Below are 18,385 nucleotides of genomic sequence, written 5' to 3' on the forward strand. Positions count from 1 at the left end.
ATCATTATCCTTACTTATGGAATGCATTTCATCATTAGGACAGCTGCAGTGTTTGCCGGGCAAGGTGGCGTGTGCCTGTTGTCCTAGTTACTTGGGAGGCAGAGGCTTGTGGATTGCTTGAGCTCAGGGGTTCTGGGCTGCACTCAGCTGTGTTGATCAGGTGTCCATGGTGCATTGGGCAGCAATATGGTGTTCTTGAGGGAGCTCTAGAATTTCAGGTTGTGTAACGAGAGGTGCACCGACCCAGGCTAGAAACAGAGCAGGCCAAAGCTTCCGTGCCAATTGGTAGCAGGACAGCACCTGTGAGCAGTACGTGTAAAACAGCCTGAGCAAAATAGTGAGACCTAGCCTCTCTTTTTTGACTCAAATGTGAAAGTTTTGATTTTTACAAGGTGTAATAAATTATTTTCCCAAAACCAAATCTTTGTTTTCCTTTTGATATTTTTCCAGGAAATATGATGAACATTTGAACTGGGCCACGCATTTCAGCATAGCAGACAATTCTCCAGAATTGAGACATATTGCAACAACAAGCTAGCAGGCGGAGAGGACTGAAAACTCAGTGCAACCTAGAATAAATGGCTGTGTGATTTTCAGCAAGGATGACTCAAATGCATTCTTCCTTTTAGAGCACCTGTAGGATTAAACTGATCTGTCAAGTACAAAAGCATCCTTCATAGAGCAACTTAGAAATGCGCTTGCTGGCCCTTCTGCTGCATTTCTACGTCCAGCTCTAATTCATTTTTTGATTTGCCCTCATTCTTTTCATATGTGAATGAGAAGGAGAAATTACAGGGCCCTTCACTCTTTGAGCGAAACATGAAAAGACTGAGGGCTGTGCAACTCCCAAACGTTGGAGCCTCTGGCCTTACTCCAGCTAACTCTTACCGGTGTAATACTTTTAAATGTTGATGTTGTTTAAAAATCTCAGCATAAGGAGAAGGTTGACAGGCGCTTCATGTGAGAAAGTGCCATCGTTCTTGCATGGTATGCCCCCACGTTTTGCTGAATTGCTGAATGCTGCAAGTTGCTGCAAGTTCACCTGCATCCGGACCCGCCCCACACCAGCACCCGCCAAGCCGAACACCAGCAGCAACCACCTCAAGTGCATCCTGCTCAACACCCGCTCCGTCCACAGACACGCCGTTCAACTCTGGAACCTCCTCGACACCACAGCTCCTGACGTTGCCTTCCTCACGGAAACCTGGATGAACGACTCCTCGGCGCCCGACATCGCCATCGCCATCCCAGAGGGCTACAAGATCATCCGGAGAGACCGCGACAACCAGACTGGAGGAGGCATCGCCATCATCCACAGGGACACCATCCGTATCTCGACCAACGCCGACAACACCCTGACAACCGCCGAACACCTGCACTTCCAGATCCACACCGACCCCAAGACCACCCTCAGAGGCACCCTGATCTACCGACCCCCGGGACCACGCACTCAATTCAGCGAAGACATCGCCGACTTCATCAGCCCGCACGCCCTCCCCTCTGCTGACTACATCCTCCTCGGGGACATCAACTTCCACCTGGAGAACATCAACGACAGCAACACCACCACCCTGCTTGACAACCTCGCCACCCTCGGACTCAAGCAGCTGGTGACCACCCCCACCCACCTCGCCGGACACACACTCGACGCCGTCTTCTCATCCAGCAAAGACATCTCCTTCAGCCACGCCACTGGACTCCACTGGACGGACCACAGCTGCATCCACTTCACCTTCAAAAGAACCACGGACCACCACCACCAGCAACAGGCTGCACGAAGAAGCTGGAACAAGATCACAGCCGAACAACTCGCCGCATCCCTGAGCCAGCACCCTCCCGCCAGCTCACCGAACCCCAGCCAAGCCGCCGACAACCTCACGAAATGGATCTCCACCTGCGCGGATGAGCTCGCCCCTCTGAGGACCCCGCCCAGCAGACCCGGAAGCAAGAAGGCCCCGTGGTTCACCGACGAACTCAAGAGCTCCAAGAAGAACTGCCGAGCCCTCGAGAAAGCCTGGAGAAGAGACCCAACGCCGGACAACATGACTACCCTCAAGCTCGCCACCCGAATGCACCATCAACTGATCCACGCCACCAAGAAAACAGCATTCAAGGACCGGCTGGACAACAACGCACACAACAGCAAGGAACTCTTCAACATCGTCAGAGAGCTCTCCAACCCCAACGCCGGAACCAACGACATCACCCCATCGCAAGACCTCTGCAACTCCCTCGCCTCCTACTTCCACAACAAGATCGCTGACATACACAACAGCTTCAGAACACAACCAACGCTCCCCACGACCAAACCAACGCCCCCCACCACCACCCTCAACGCCTGGACACCGATCAACCTCGAAGACACCATCAGCACGATGAACTCCGTCCACTCCGGATCCCCAACCGACCCCTGCCCTCACCACATCTTCAACAAGGCCGACGCTGTCATCGCACCCCACCTGCGGGACATCATCAACACCTCCCTCGACACCGCCACCTTCCCTGAGAGCTGGAAGCACGCCGAACTCAACGCTCTACTAAAGAAACCAACGGCGGACCCCACCGAACTCAAGAACTACCGCCCCATCTCGCTCCTCCCGTTTCCAGCCAAAGTCATCGAGAAGACCATCAACAAGCAACTGGCAGTCTTCCTCGAGACGACCGGTTCCCTCGACCCTTCCCAGTCAGGCTTCCGGGCCAACCACAGCACCGAGGCCGCCCTCATCGCTGCCACCGACGACATCCGAACCCTGCTGGACAACGGAGAAACAGCGGCCCTCATCCTCCTAGACCTCTCCATGGCATTCGACACTGTCTGCCACCGCACCCTAGTGCAGCGCCTCAACAACGTCGGAATCCAGGAGGCACTGGATTGGATCATCTCCTTCCTCACCAGAAGGACACAGAGAGTCCGCCTGCCCCCGTTCAGATCAGAAGCCACGGAAGTCATCTGCGGCGTCCCTCAGGGCTCCTCGCTCAGCCCCACCCTCTTCAATGTCTATATGAGCCCCTTCACGGCCATCGCACGCCAACACAACCTGAACATCATCTCCTACGCCGATGACACCCAGCTGATCCTCTCCCTGACCAACGACCCCGCCACCGCCAGAGCCAACCTACACGAGGGGATGAAAAACGTGGCCGAGTGGATGACGACCAGCCGCCTGAAACTGAACACAGACAAGACGGAAGTCCTCATCCTGGGCTCCTCACCCTCCGCCTGGGACGACTCCTGGTGGCCCCCCGCCCTGGGCAACGCACCCAAACCGACAGACCACGCACGCAACCTGGGCTTCATCCTGGACTCCTCCCTCTCCATGACCAGACAAGTCAACGCCGTCTCCTCGTCCTGTTTCAACATCCTGCGCATGCTACGTAAGATCTTCCGGTGGATCCCCACCGAGACCAGGAAGACGGTCACCCAGGCCCTCGTCACCAGTCGATTGGACTACGGCAACGCCCTCTACGCCGGTACCACCGCCAAGCTCCAGAAGAGACTCCAGCGGATCCAGAACGCCTCGGCGAGACTCATCCTCGACGTCCCCAGACGAACTCACATCTCCAGACACCTGAGAGACCTGCACTGGCTCCCGATCAACAAAAGAATCACCTTCCGGCTCCTCACCCACGCACACAAAGCCCTACACAACCAAGGCCCGACCTACCTCAACAGCCGCCTCAACTTCTACGCTCCCAAACGCCACCTCCGCTCGACCAGTCACGCCCTTGCAGCCGTCCCCCGCATCCACAGAGCGACAACAGGAGGAAGATCCTTCTCCCACCTGGCCGCCAAGACTTGGAACGCCCTCCCGACCGACCTACGCCTGACCCAAGACCACCTCTCCTTCAGGAAGAAGCTCAAGACCTGGTTGTTCGAGCAGTAGCGGACCCCCCCCCCCCCCCTAGCGCCTTGAGACCCTCCGGGTGAGTAGTGCGCTTTATAAATGCCTATGATTGATTGATTGACTGAGTGTGCCCTGGACTCCTGCCAATCAGGTGCCCAGGGCTTATGTTCCTTCCCTAAAAACACAAAACACAAATTGGCACACCCTGGACACATGTCAGCCCCTGGTAAATGGTACCCTGGGTACCCAGGGCCTTCTGACTAGGGAAGGCCTCTAAGGGCTGCAGCACTCATTGTGCCACCCTTAGAGGCCCTGTACCCTTACACACACTGTGAGAAGTTGGCCTGATGTATGATGTCACTAGTTATAGTGTACACCTTATAGCAGTCCAAATACCCTTATGGTGATTGGTTGTAAAGTCAACCTTATAGACCAGCTATCCTAGTGGTAGCATGGACAAGAGCAGTCTTAGGCTAAACTCTGAATGGCATGTGAAGCCAGCTGTGATACCATATATAATCCCTTGAATACCAAATGAAAGGACACCACAACAGATATATATATAAAATAAAGTGTATTTATTCTAAGCAAACCCTCAGCACTCTTTATGAGATTAGAGGTAAGTACAACACAGTCTTATTAATGCATACAGTAAGTCACACAGGTAAGTAATACAGTTAGGCCCTAGGGGCCACGCAAACCATATACTAAGTAAGTGGTATAAGAACCACTGTCACGGAACTAGAATAGGCCTAGGCCTAGGGAATCGCTGGGGCTACACTACACTAGCGTTAGTTAGGAAGTGGGAGGCCCACGGGATTCGTGTGCAGAGTGGAAACACTCACGCGTAATGCGTAAAAGTCAATAGCAATAGTACAGTTTAGAAAACGGTAGATTTAGGACACTTCCGGAGTAGCTAGGAAGTTGAGACTTGAAAACTAGACACTAGGATAGTCACTATCCTGATGAGCACCGGAGTACCCAAGTTACCTAGTTCACAGGCTGCGGGTGCATAGGGGTGAAGATGCGTCGTTTTCGTCGTCGACTCCTATGGATGCCTGAAGAAAGATGCTGACAGGCAGTCAGTGAAGAGTGTCCGGTGGATCCCAAGGCTGGGATCAAGAAGAGAAGAAACCTGCAAGCAGAAGGGACAGAGTCAAGGTCACTAGCCAGTGACCACGTGGAACCAGGAAGGAACCAGGCGATGTCGTGAAGAGTTGCAGGTGAAGGTGAAGCTTGTCGCTGCAGCCAGGAGGACCAGGAAGCGTCGAGGATGACCAGGACCAGGAGGCGAGCTGTCCCACGAAGGCTCTTGCTGTCGGCGGCGTCGAAGTTGGACTAGGACTCACCAAGCCTTGGCAAGCGGAACCCACGAAGAACGAAGGACTTGCTTCTGGTGCAGACCAGGGAGGTCTGGGGTGCTTCTTCTTTGCAGAGAAGCGGGAGCCTGTCTGGAGGAGCCAAACCAGCGCAGAAGATTTCAGGGTGCGTCGTCACAGAGGCCACTAGCCAGCGGGCAAGCAACCGGACAGACGCGGCAAGCAGGAAAATGCTGAAGGGCCCCACGCAGGACTCGTGGAGTGTGGGGGGCTGGTCTTCGGTGCAGATGGTGCTTGGGGTTGGGGCTTCTCAATCCCCGGTGCACAACTTCGAGGGTACCTCAGAAGCTGCGCTGTAAGTTACTAGCCACTTTTCCCAGGTAGCCGGTCCCACGTCGCTCGTCGCCTCCACGGATCTCAGCTCTGCTGCAGATGTGGATGAGGGTCGGAGAAGTCTGGAAGTCAAGGCTCTGGTCGGGCTCTGCAGTCGGTTCCTCGTAGAACGGTCGCAAAGCAAAGGGTAGTCTCTTGATGGTGCCTGTTTGCACAGGGTAGCCACTCCTTGGCCACAAGGGAGATTCTTCAGTCTTCTTCTTTCGTCGAATGTCGAAGGTCCAGAGTTTCTGTTCAGTTTTGCAGGTTCAGGATAATCTAAAGTCTTGAGGCCCAACTCCCACTCTTATACTAATCTGGGGGGCTGGGATACCTGCTAGGTCACGCCTTATGGGTGGGACCTGGGAGGGGGTGGTTACACCCACTTCCCTTTGTCCAGTTTCGCGCCAGAGCTGGGGCTGGAGTGCCCCAGCGCCGGTTTGAACTGGACTATGCAAGGAACACCTTGTGTGCCCCAGGCATGTCTCATTCCTTTCAGCCCACCCTGCCCCAATACACTAAAGGCTGTCTGGGGAGGTGCTAGCACCTCCCCAAGCAGGAAACCTATTGTCCAGGCCTCCCTGGCTGGAATCACTCCCAGCTGCAGGAGGTCAGACTTGTGTCGTGGCAGCAGCATCCATTTTGTGATGCTGAGGCTTTGGTCAGAGGCTAACAGTTGAAGTATGACTTTAACATGTCTTTCCCTCTAGAAGGGGGGAATAATATTCTCATGTCCAGAAATGGCATGGGGGTATTATCCCACAGTGTTAGACACCTTACACGACATGTTTCGATAAAGCCAAACCATAGTTACCAGAACCGTCTAAGATTATAAGGCACTTTAAGAGTATATGGTAGGCTATATCATAGAACAGCTATAAGGACATGGTTCCGAAAGCTGCAGACAGGCTCAGCTCATGCTAGAGCACCATCTCACATGTTACCAAGCACTCTGCCTCCAGGATTGTCAAGGCCTGCCATAGGAGTGACTGATAGGTACACATGTGTCTATATGTAAGTTAGGTATAGGAATACTACACCTAAGCAAGGGGTGATTACACGACCTTGCCCCAGCTGAGTGATCAGCCAGTTGTGTCAAAATGGAAGGCCAGGCCAGGGGTGGCATAATACATGCTGCAGCCCCTGGTAGGCCTAGGGTACACCTATGCCCTGGGTACCTAGGGTACACTGTACAGGGGCCAATAAGGTGATCCTATCCAAATGGGTTATGCACCTAAAGTACATAGTATTAATTTAGAGAGAGAACAGCAGGGCTGTGGGTCTGATTAGCAGGCCCACAGCCACATCTAAGTCGAAAACCAGTAAAGCAAAAGCAAAAAGTGGGGGTGAACTTAGAAAGCAGACCCTACTCTCCTACACAACCCCCCCCCCCAAAACTTAGGGACATTAAACTAACCTTGACAAGTTGAGTCTTCATGTTCTAAGTGGAAATATCTGGAGAGTCCATCTGCATTGGCATGGTCAGTCCCAGGTCTATGTTCCACTGTGAAGTCCATCCCCTGTAGGGAAATGGACCACCTAAGAAGTTTGGGATTTTCACCCTTCATCTGATTTAGCCACAAGAGGGGCTTATGGTCTGTTTGAATCTTGAAGTGAGTGCCAAACAAGTATGGCCTCAGCTTCTTCAGGGCCCAAACCACAGCAAAGGCCTCCCTCTCAATAGCTGACCAACGTTTCTCTCTAGGGGTCAGCCTTCTACTTATAAAAGCAATGGGCTGGTCTTGACCATCTACATTCAGTTGTGAAAGAACAGCTCCTACACCTAACTCAGAAGCATCTGTCTGGACAATGAACTCTTTGGAGTAGTCTGGACTTTTCAGAATAGGTGCACTGCACATGGCCTGCTTCAGGTCATCAAATGCTTTTTGACAGCTCACTGTCCACTGAACTTTCTTTGACATCTTCTTGGAGGTCAAGTCATTAAGTGGTGTCACTATGGACCCATAGTTCTTAACAAACTTTCTGTAGTACCCAGTCAGGCCCAAGAAAGCTCTGACCTGAGTCTGGGTAGTTGGAGGAGCCCAGTTCTTTATGGTCTGGATCTTGCTCTCCAGTGGTTGAACCTGACCCCCACCAACTAGGTGGCCCAGGTATACAACCTTGCTCTGCCCTATCTGGCACTTAGTGGCCTTGATAGTGAGGCCTGCCTTTTGCAGGGCCTCTAAAACATTCCTCAGGTGGACCAGGTGATCCTCCCAGGTGGAGCTAAAGACAGCAATATCATCAAGATAAGCTGCACAGTAATCATCCAACCCAGTAAGGACTTGATTCACCAGCCTTTGGAAAGTGGCAGGTGCATTCTTCAAACCAAAGGGCATTACCACAAATTGATAATGTCCTCCTGGGGTCGAGAAAGCAGTTTTGGCCTTTGCACTCTCAGCTAGTCTGATTTGCCAGTAGCCTGCTGTTAGGTCAAATGTGCTCAAAAACTTAGCAGCTGCCAGTCTGTCAATGAGCTCATCTGCCCTAGGTATTGGGTGGGCATCTGTCCTAGTGACAGCATTGAGACCTCTGTAATCCACGCAAAACCTCATCTCTCTCTTACCATCTTGGGTGTGAGGTTTTGGCACAAGGACTACAGGACTAGCCCAAGGGCTCTCTGAAGGTTCAATGACTCCCAGCTCCAACATCTTTTGTACCTCAACTTTTATGCAGTCCCTGACATGGTCAGGTTGCCTGTAGATTTTACTCTTCACAGGCAGACTGTCACCAGTGTCCACCTCATGGGTGCACCAGTTTGTCTGACTTGGGGTCAGAGAGAACATATGTCTGTAGGCCTGCAGAACTTGTCTGCAGTCCTGTTGCTGATGGACAGTGAGGCTGTCAGAAAAGACCACACCATCAACTGAGCCATCATCAGGGTTCTGAGTCAACAGGTCTGGGAGAGGGTCACTCTCTTCCTCCTGCCCCTCATCTGTAGCCATGAGTAGCCCCATGTCTGCCCTGTCAACATATGCCTTCAATCTGTTGACATGAAGCACCCTGTGGGGGCTTCTGGGAGTCCCAAGGTCCACCAAGTAGGTGACTTCTCCCTTTTTCTCAACAATAGTGTGGGGTCCAGACCATTTGTCTTGGAGTGCTGCTGGGGCCACTGGCTCCAACACCCACACTTTCTGTCCTGGCTGGTGTTCTGCTTGGGTCTTCGGATCAGATAGAACCCGCTCAACAGAGCCTCCCTGACCCAAACCAGAACGTTACCCCCTCCCTAGGGCCTATTTACACCTAAATAACCACATATATGTGTACCACCTAAGGACAGGGAATTCCTATTATATATATATATATCAAGACCTCTTATAATACAAGTGGCAGCCTCGCGGTTCTAAGTGGACCCAGGACTTCCTGCCCAGACGGCAGCCTCAGACAGGTGGCGGCCTCGCGGTCTCAAACAGACCCAGGACTTCCTACCCAGACGGCAGCTCCAGCCTCGCGGTCCCAAACGGACCCAGGACTTCCTGCCCAGACGGCAGCCTCAGACAAGTAGCAGCCTCGCGGTCAAAAAAAGGAACCCAGGACTTCCTGCCCAGACGGCAGCCCCAGCCTCGCGGTCCCAAACGGACCCAGGACTTCCTGCCCAGACGGCAGCCTTAGACAAGTAGCAGCCTCGCGGTCCCAAACGGACCCAGGACTTCCTGCCCAGACGGCAGCCTCAGACAAGTGGCAGCCTCGCGGTCTCAAACAGACCCAGGACTTCCTGCCCAGACGGCAGCTCCAGCCTCGCGGTCCCAAACGGACCCAGGACTTCCTGCCCAGACGGCAGCCTCAGACAAGTGGCAGCCTCGCGGTCTCAAACAGACCCAGGACTTCCTGCCCAGCCGGCAGCCTTAGCACGAGCTCATCCTATTATTACCATGACATACGACAGGGGAATCAGTGTTACTATATATAGCAGATCACACAAAGACCGCTAGTTGAGCACAACCGGTTCTCCAGTTCGAGGGACTCCCTTCTCCCTTATCCAGTTACCACTTACCTGATCAGGGTTAGCATCTGTTCATTTCAAGTCACAACTGATTAGAAGAATAGGCTACCCTCTTATACAACAACACGCAGCAAATGTTGATTCACTACAAACTATATACTTTATTTAGTTACTACATACACACTCACAAAACATAGTATATATATATATATCATAACCTGCAAAGAAAAGCGAAAAAATAAGTTGTACACTCTAGTAAAAAGGGGTCGACATCACCTTGGTCGTATGTAGCCTGCACTCAATGGTCATCTAGGTTCCCTTCTCGTCTGTGCCTCGGCTTCGCCTGGAAGTCACACCTCCGCAGTCACGGATCTACTCCTTTCTCTTTCTCCGAGTCACTGGGACCTCTTCCTCATCGGCTACTCTCTTCTCTTTGGAATATCTATTTCTTGGTCTTTCTTCACCTTCCAGTTCGTCATCTGTCTTCCCTGAAATAAGTAGTAGCTTTTCTGCTAACGGCCAGGTGCCGCTTACGGACTACAAGCAAGTGCCAGTATCTGCCTCAGACTTTCACTAATATGGAGGTGCATTCTCTCATGGAAAATTCCAGCCCGTAACCTACCGCCCACCGAATTCTTGTACCTCCCCGTGCCAAGGACACGTTCCCAGCCGGCCGGCCTGATGTAGTGTCTTCGGCATGAAGAAAAATACAATCCTTCGATAAGGGCCGGCCTGAACCGGTTCTCTCCAAGCGAATAACACCTCATAACTAAAACATCACCCTCGACCTAGAAGCTTCCCAAGCTGCCGGAGCAGAAAGAAAGATGGAGTCTCTCCCGTTTGAGGCCTACCAGGCCTGAATTTAGCACGGCTCCATGAAATACCCTCACTACAGGACAGGTTATCCCTAATACTAACGAATCTATCCCCTAGGCTATGTGTGTAAGCCCTGATCTATGGGGAAGAGCACCGGATCATGCCAAAGTGCCTAGTAAATAGGCTCCATTCACTACTCTAACCCTTAGACTTGGATGGAAAGAGACTGAAGTCACACTAGTCACCCGTTAACACAAGGAAAGGCCGGGAAAATCGAGCAGTACAGCTGGTAAACAGTCAGTACAGCCTTTTGGTCATGCCAAGCTTTTTGGAGTTCTTGGCTTGCCTCAAGGTTTTTAGAAGCCTTCTTCATATACTCTGCCATCCTGGAGCGGAGACCAAGTACATAATCCACTATGTCTAGTTTGGGTTGTCTGAGAGGTCTCTCCCATCCTTCCTTCACCAAACACAGGGGTCCTCTTACAGGATGCCCAAACAAAAGCTCAAAAGGGCTGTAGCCAACCCCCTTTTGTGGGACCTCTCTGTAAGCAAACAGAAGGCAGGGTAAAAGGATGTCCCATCTTCGCCTAAGCTTGTCTGGTAATCCTTTTATCATTCCCTTTAGGGTCTTGTTGAATCTCTCAACAAGCCCATTGCACTGTGGGTGATAGGGTGTGGTGAACTTATAGTTAACACCACACTCCTTCCACATTGCAGTCAAGTATCCTGACATAAAGTTGGCACCTCTGTCAGAAATGACCTCCTTTGGAAAGCCCACTCTGGAGAATACTCCAAGCAGGGCCCTTGCCACAACAGGAGCTGTTGTGGTCCTCAGGGGAATTGCTTCTGGGTACCTGGTGGCATGGTCCACTATCACCAGTATGAATCTGTGCCCAGATGCTGTTTGTGGGTCCATTGGTCCTACAATATCTATGCCCACTCTTTCAAAGGGGACCCCCACCACAGGTAGTGGTATGAGGGGGGCCTTTGTGGTGCCACCTGATTTGCCACTGGCTTGGCAGGTGACACAGGAGCGACAAAACTCCTTAGTATCTTCTGACATATGGGGCCAGTGAAAGTGAGGGACAAGCCTGTCCCAAGTCTTGTTCTGGCCTAAATGTCCTGCAAGGGGAATATCATGGGCCAAGGTTAGAAGGAAGCCTCTGAACTTCAGTGGTATGACCAACCTCCTGGATGCACCAGGCTTGGGGTCTCTAGCCTCTGAGTACAGTAGCCCTTCATCCCAATACACTCTATGGGTACCTTGAGCATTCCCTGCAGCCTCAGCAGCAGCCAGCTGTCTGAGGGGTTCAAGAGAGGGGCAGTCTAATTGAGCCTGCCTCAGATCTGCCCTGGAAGGTCCCCCTGTCCCAAGAAACTCAACCTGATCAGGTTCAAGTTCTTCTAGGACAGTTCCTTCAGGGCTCTCAGAATCATCCCCCTGGGAGGGCTGATCCACCACCTGAGGCAGGGGGGAAGGCACAGCCTTAACCCTACTGCTCTTTCTCTTGGGTTGTGACTGGTCCATAGTTTCAGGATCCAGCACTTGTTCAGTGTTGCACTTTTTGGCCTGTGACCTGGTCACAGCAAGGACATGTGCATCTATCCCCAGCATTTCTGCATGGGTCCTATACTCCACTTCAGACCAAACTGAAGTTTCAAGATCATTGCCCAGTAAACACTCTACAGGAAGGTCTGAACTAACAACAACTTTCTTGAGGCCAGTTACCCCTCCCCAGGAGAAGTTAACAATAGCCACACTATGGGAGGTAGTGGCATTGCTAGCGTTGGTCACTAGGTAATTCTCACCTAGTATGATCTGTCCAGGGTCCACAAAAGCAGGTGTCACCATTGTGACACTAGCTCCAGTGTCCCTGTAGGCCTGAGCCATTCTTTGGTTGATAAAAGGTGTCTGTCTGTACTTGCCCAGGTTACTGGGGCCTACAGTAGAGGACAAAGCTAAGTCCCCATCACAGATCAGAACAGCCTGAGTAGGTACTCTGACTAGGCCAGAATCCTCCTCAGTTCCCAGGGTTAACCCTACTACACCCTTTTGCTGGGAACCACCACTTACAGCTGAACTAGGGGGTACAGTTGCCTTAGGGGCAATGGTGGCTGGGGGCTTATCCTTTTTGGTGCACTCACTAAACCAATGTGAGTTGGACTTACAATAGTTGCACCATGGTTTCTTTTGGCCATCTTTCTTCTTATCCTTTTTGGAACCACCCTCCCCCTGAGCCTTTTGGGGGCCTGGTGAAGACTTCTGGTCTTTTTGTTTCTGCTCATTACCCTTCTGGTCTGCCTTTTTCTGATCACCGCCCTGGTTCTGGTTTTTCTGCTTAACTCTAGTCCTGACCCATCTATCTGCCTTCTTTCCCAATTCTTGGGGAGAAGTCAGATCAGAATCAATCAGGTGTTGATGCAATAGCTGGTTTTGACAGTTGTTAAGTATTTGCTCTCTCATGATCAAATTATACAATCCTGTATAGTCCTTAACCTTACTTCCCATTAGCCAGCCTTCCAGAGCCTTAGTGGCACAATCTACAAAGTCAGTCCAGTCCTGAGTCTGTGTCTTCTGGGTATCCCTGAACAACAACCTGTATTGTTCAGTGGTTAGGCCAAACCCATCAATCAGAGCACTCTTCAGGACAGTGTAATTATCTTCATCCTCATCACTAACTGTGAGGAGCTTGTCTCTTCCTTTCTCAGAGAAGGAGAGCCACAAGATAGCTGCCCACTGACTTTGGGGTACCTGCTGTACTTTGCAAGCTCTCTCCAAAGCAGTTATCCATTTGTGGATGTCATCCCCACACTTGTAGGGAGGGACAATCTTGCTCAGGTTTCTATTATCATAGTGCCTGTCTCTATCTCTAGGAATGTTGCTGCCACCAGTGGGTTCTAACCCACTTAACTTTTGCTCTCTAGCCAGAGCAAGCTTCTCTTTGGCAAGGGCAAGTTCTTCCCTCTGAATCCTCAGATTAGCCTCCCTCATTCTGGCTGCATGCTCCTTTCTCTCAGGTGAAGTCATTCCCCTGTGAGAGGAAGCATTAGAGATGCTAGAGACATGGGAGTGGATGGATTCCCTTGAAGGGGATCTGTCCCTCCTGCTTCTCTGTGAATGCCTACTTGTGGGTCTGTATGGGGGGACCCCATGCAAACTCCCATGTAAGCTTAAGTTAGCCTGGCTAAGTCTCCTTACTTGGCTCTGGCTGTCTACCTCCCCATCTGAAGCCCCATCTGACTCCTCTGTGGTGGGTAGACCCTCCTCTGTGCCTAGGGCACCTGCCTGAGATGCCCTCTGAGCATCATACTCCTCTAGGAGTTGTCTTAACTGAAGGAGGGTAGGGTTTGCACCCTGTTTTATTCCTCTGGAGGTACACAAGTGTCTCATCTCCTGGAATGTTAAGGTCCTCCTGAGAGAGCATCTACTTGATCTACTCTCAGAGACATGATCTAGTGAGGGTGTGGTGTGTGCACCTACCTACACTAGTTGTATCTACTAAACCTTTCTAGTAGTTGTAGTCAGGGTGTGTTACTCCCTTCAACCTACAACTACAAAGTCCAGTAGGACTTAAGTATAATAATCTATGTTATATGTACCTAGACAATATCTGTGTGATCTTTCAATTTAGTATCTCAAGATTACAATGGTATTACAACAGCAAGCTCAGATCCCAACCGCTGCTCACCAATGTGAGAAGTTGGCCTGATGTATGATGTCACTAGTTATAGTGTACACCTTATATCACTCCAAATACCCTTATGGTGATTGGTTGTAAAGTCAACCTTATAGACCAGCTATCCTAGTGGTAGCATGGACAAGAGCAGTCTTAGGCTAAACTCTGAATGGCATGTGAAGCCAGCTGTGATATCATATATAATCCCTTGAATACCAAATGAAAGGACACCACAACAGATATATATATAAAATAAAGTGTATTTATTCTAAGCAAACCCTCAGCACTCTTTATGAGATTAGAGGTAAGTACAACACAGTCTTATTAATGCATACAGTAAGTCACACAGGTAAGTAATACAGTTAGGCCCTAGGGGCCACGCAAACCATATACTAAGTAAGTGGTATAAGAACCACTGTCACGGAACTAGAATAGGCCTAGGCCTAGGGAATCGCTGGGGCTACACTACACTAGCGTTAGTTAGGAAGTGGGAGGCCCACGGGATTCGTGTGCAGAGTGGAAACACTCACGCGTAATGCGTAAAAGTCAATAGCAATAGTACAGTTTAGAAAACGGTAGATTTAGGACACTTCCGGAGTAGCTAGGAAGTTGAGACTTGAAAACTAGACACTAGGATAGTCACTATCCTGATGAGCACCGGAGTACCCAAGTTACCTAGCCCACAGGCTGCGGGTGCATAGGGGTGAAGATGCGTAGTTTTCGTCGTCGACTCCTATGGATGCCTGAAGAAAGATGCTGACAGGCAGTCAGTGAAGAGTGTCCGGTGGATCCCAAGGCTGGGATCAAGAAGAGAAGAAACCTGCAAGCAGAAGGGACAGAGTCAAGGTCACTAGCCAGTGACCACGTGGAACCAGGAAGGAACCAGGCGATGTCGTGAAGAGTTGCAGGTGAAGGTGAAGCTTGTCGCTGCAGCCAGGAGGACCAGGAAGCGTCGAGGACGACCAGGACCAGGAGGCGAGCTGTCCCACGAAGGCTCTTGCTGTCGGCGGCGTCGAAGTTGGACTAGGACTCACCAAGCCTTGGCAAGCGGAACCCATGAAGAACGAAGGACTTGCTTCTGGTGCAGACCAGGAAGGTCTGGGGTGCTTCTTCTTTGCAGAGAAGCGGGAGCCAGTCTGGAGGAGCCAAACCAGCGCAGAAGATTTCAGGGTGCGTCGTCACAGAGGCCACTAGCCAGCGGGCAAGCAACCGGACAGACGCGGCAAACAGGAAAATGCTGAAGGGCCCCATGCAGGACTCGTGGAATGTGGGGGGCTGGTCTTCGGTGCAGATGGTGCTTGGGGTTGGGGCTTCTCAATCCCCGGTGCACAACTTCGAGGGTACCTCAGAAGCTGCGCTGTAAGTTACTAGCCACTTTTCCCAGGTAGCCGGTCTCACGTCGCTCGTCGCCTCCACGGATCTCAGCTCTGCTGCAGATGTGGATGAGGGTCGGAGAAGTCTGGAAGTCAAGGCTCTGGTCGGGCTCTGCAGTCGGTTCCTCGTAGAACGGTCGCAAAGCAAAGGGTAGTCTCTTGATGGTGCCTGTTTGCACAGGGTAGCCACTCCTTGGCCACAAGGGAGATTCTTCAGTCTTCTTCTTTCGTCGAATGTCGAAGGTCCAGAGTTTCTGTTCAGTTTTGCAGGTTCAGGATAATCTAAAGTCTTGAGGCCCAACTCCCACTCTTATACTAATCTGGGGGGCTGGGATACCTGCTAGGTCACGCCTTATGGGTGGGACCTGGGAGGGGGTGGTTACACCCACTTCCCTTTGTCCAGTTTCGCGCCAGAGCTGGGGCTGGAGTGCCCCAGCGCCGGTTTGAACTGGACTATGCAAGGAACACCTTGTGTGCCCCAGGCATGTCTCATTCCTTTCAGCCCACCCTGCCCCAATACACTAAAGGCTGTCTGGGGAGGTGCTAGCACCTCCCCAAGCAGGAAACCTATTGTCCAGGCCTCCCTGGCTGGGATCACTCCCAGCTGCAGGAGGTCAGACTTGTGTCGTGGCAGCAGCATCCATTTTGTGATGCTGAGGCTTTGGTCAGAGGCTAACAGTTGAAGTATGACTTTAACATGTCTTTCCCTCTAGAAGGGGGGAATAATATTCTCATGTCCAGAAATGGCATGGGGGTATTATCCCACAGTGTTAGACACCTTACACGACATGTTTCGATAAAGCCAAACCATAGTTACCAGAACCGTCTAAGATTATAAGGCACTTTAAGAGTATATGGTAGGCTATATCATAGAACAGCTATAAGGACATGGTTCCGAAAGCTGCAGACAGGCTCAGCTCATGCTAGAGCACCATCTCACATGTTACCAAGCACTCTGCCTCCAGGATTGTCAAGGCCTGCCATAGGAGTGACTGATAGGTACACATGTGTCTATATGTAAGTTAGGTATAGGAATACTACACCTAAGCAAGGGGTGATTACACGACCTTGCCCCAGCTGAGTGATCAGCCAGTTGTGTCAAAATGGAAGGCCAGGCCAGGGGTGGCATAATACATGCTGCAGCCCCTGGTAGGCCTAGGGTACACCTATGCCCTGGGTACCTAGGGTACACTGTACAGGGGCCAATAAGGTGATCCTATCCAAATGGGTTATGCACCTAAAGTACATAGTATTAATTTAGAGAGAGAACAGCAGGGCTGTGGGTCTGATTAGCAGGCCCACAGCCACATCTAAGTCGAAAACCAGTAAAGCAAAAGCAAAAAGTGGGGGTGAACATAGAAAGCAGACCCTACTCTCCTACACACACACACTGCCCTTGCAGGCTGGGTGTCTGGGTACAAGACAAAACAAAGAGTCGACATGGCACACATCCCTGTGTGCCATGCCCACCACCTACACTGCCATGGCATACATCAGCCACCCCTCTAGCTGGGTGCCCTATACCAATGGTGTGGGCACAGGAGCAGGAGCCCTGTGCCCCTACAGTACCCAGGTACATTCCTGGCCACTGTACGTGCAGTGCTGCCATTTAAGAGTACATGGTGCTGAGAGCTCGTCAAACACGAACTTCCCAGCACCATAATGGCAACACTGAAGACTGAGAAGTTTGGTATCAAACTTCTCAGCACATTAAACCCACACTGATGCCAGTGTGGGATTTAATGTACCAAGCCCCCCAGAGGGCATCTTAGAGATGCCCCCTAAAACCTAGCCTACAACCCATGTCTGTTCTGAGACTGCCCAGGCTGCCACACTGCAGACATGTTGCTGGACCCCTGGGTAGGAGAGCCCCTGCTCTCCTGGGCCTGCAACAATGCACATCCTGGGCGAGGTGCTAAATCTCCTTCCCCAGGATGGGCAGGGGGAAGCTTCAAAGGCATGCCGCCTCTGTGAGCTTCCCCAGGCCCCTGCAACCCCCCACTCTGGTGGGAAGCTTGGCCGGAAACCCCAAATAAGGACAGGGGATGTGCCAGCCTGCCAACCCCACCCCTCAGGTGGGGGAGGCGAGGTGAAGCACATCCCCGGGCTCTCGCCATCTTGAAGATGGAAAGCCCTGCCCAATAAGGACTAGGCTACTGCCCTCCTCCCACAGGAGAGAGGCAGGATAGGGGGTGTACCCACCCCAGGACAGGGGCCCATTGGTCCCTGCCCTTCACCTACCTGTAACGCCCCTAAATGTAGTATTTAGGGGCACCCTGAACCTTCCTTCCCCAGATTCCAGATTCCGAAATCCGAAGAAGAGCTAGAAGAAAGAAGACCTGCCCTGCAGCTGCTAAGAAGAGGAAGACACCAACTGCTTTGGCCCCAGCCCTACCGGCCTGTCGACCCTCGAACCTGCTCCTGTTGCTGCTCCAACCCGGCATCTCTTGTGGCCAGCAACCTCACAAACCCTGGAGGACCTGGCTACCTTTTGACTCTAAACCCCTGGGACTCCCATGAGTAGAGGCTCTACTCAAATCTAATTCTAATCCCTGGCAGCAGCCCGGAACCGCGAACCCTTCACACTCTGCACCCACCAAGCCTGGCCTGTGCCAGAGTGAACAAAGACCACAAGGACGACCCCACGGCGACTGTGACCCCGAGTCCGGCACCCAAGGACCTCCCTCGACACTCCTGAAGAAGCCTGCAGCCTCAGAACCAGGTGCCCCCCCAACCGCGATCAACAGAGGGTAAGATTTCCCGACACCAAAAGGTACCCCTGCACCTGGCGCCCCGCGGCCCCCTGTGCCCAATCCCGGGGTACCTACCTATCCTCGAACTACCCAACTTACCTCTCGAAGTGTAGGTGGCACCTGAAGAATCTTCGTCCCCGAGCTTGCAGTCTTTTTCTAAACCAGAGATTTCCCATTCAAATCAATTGAGCGCCTGAATGCTCAAAAGCACCCTGCACCCAGCCGCCCGAGTGGCCCTGGCAGTGCAACCTCTATATCTATCTAATTCCCCACTTGCCCTGAGTAAG

The 18,385-nt window shown here is 51.9% G+C and overlaps 1 non-coding gene across 1 annotated transcript; it reads left to right on the top strand.

Moving 5' to 3' along the window:
• Positions 1-54: 54 nt before the first annotated feature.
• LOC146854333 (signal recognition particle RNA) lies at positions 55-354 on the top strand. The gene has a single exon (XR_014981762.1).
• The last annotated feature ends 18,031 nt before the right edge of the window (positions 355-18,385 follow it).

The sequence above is a fragment of the Triturus cristatus genome, chromosome 4_1 (genome assembly GCF_964204655.1).
Source record: "Triturus cristatus chromosome 4_1, aTriCri1.1, whole genome shotgun sequence".
Taxonomy (NCBI): Eukaryota; Metazoa; Chordata; class Amphibia; order Caudata; family Salamandridae; genus Triturus; species Triturus cristatus.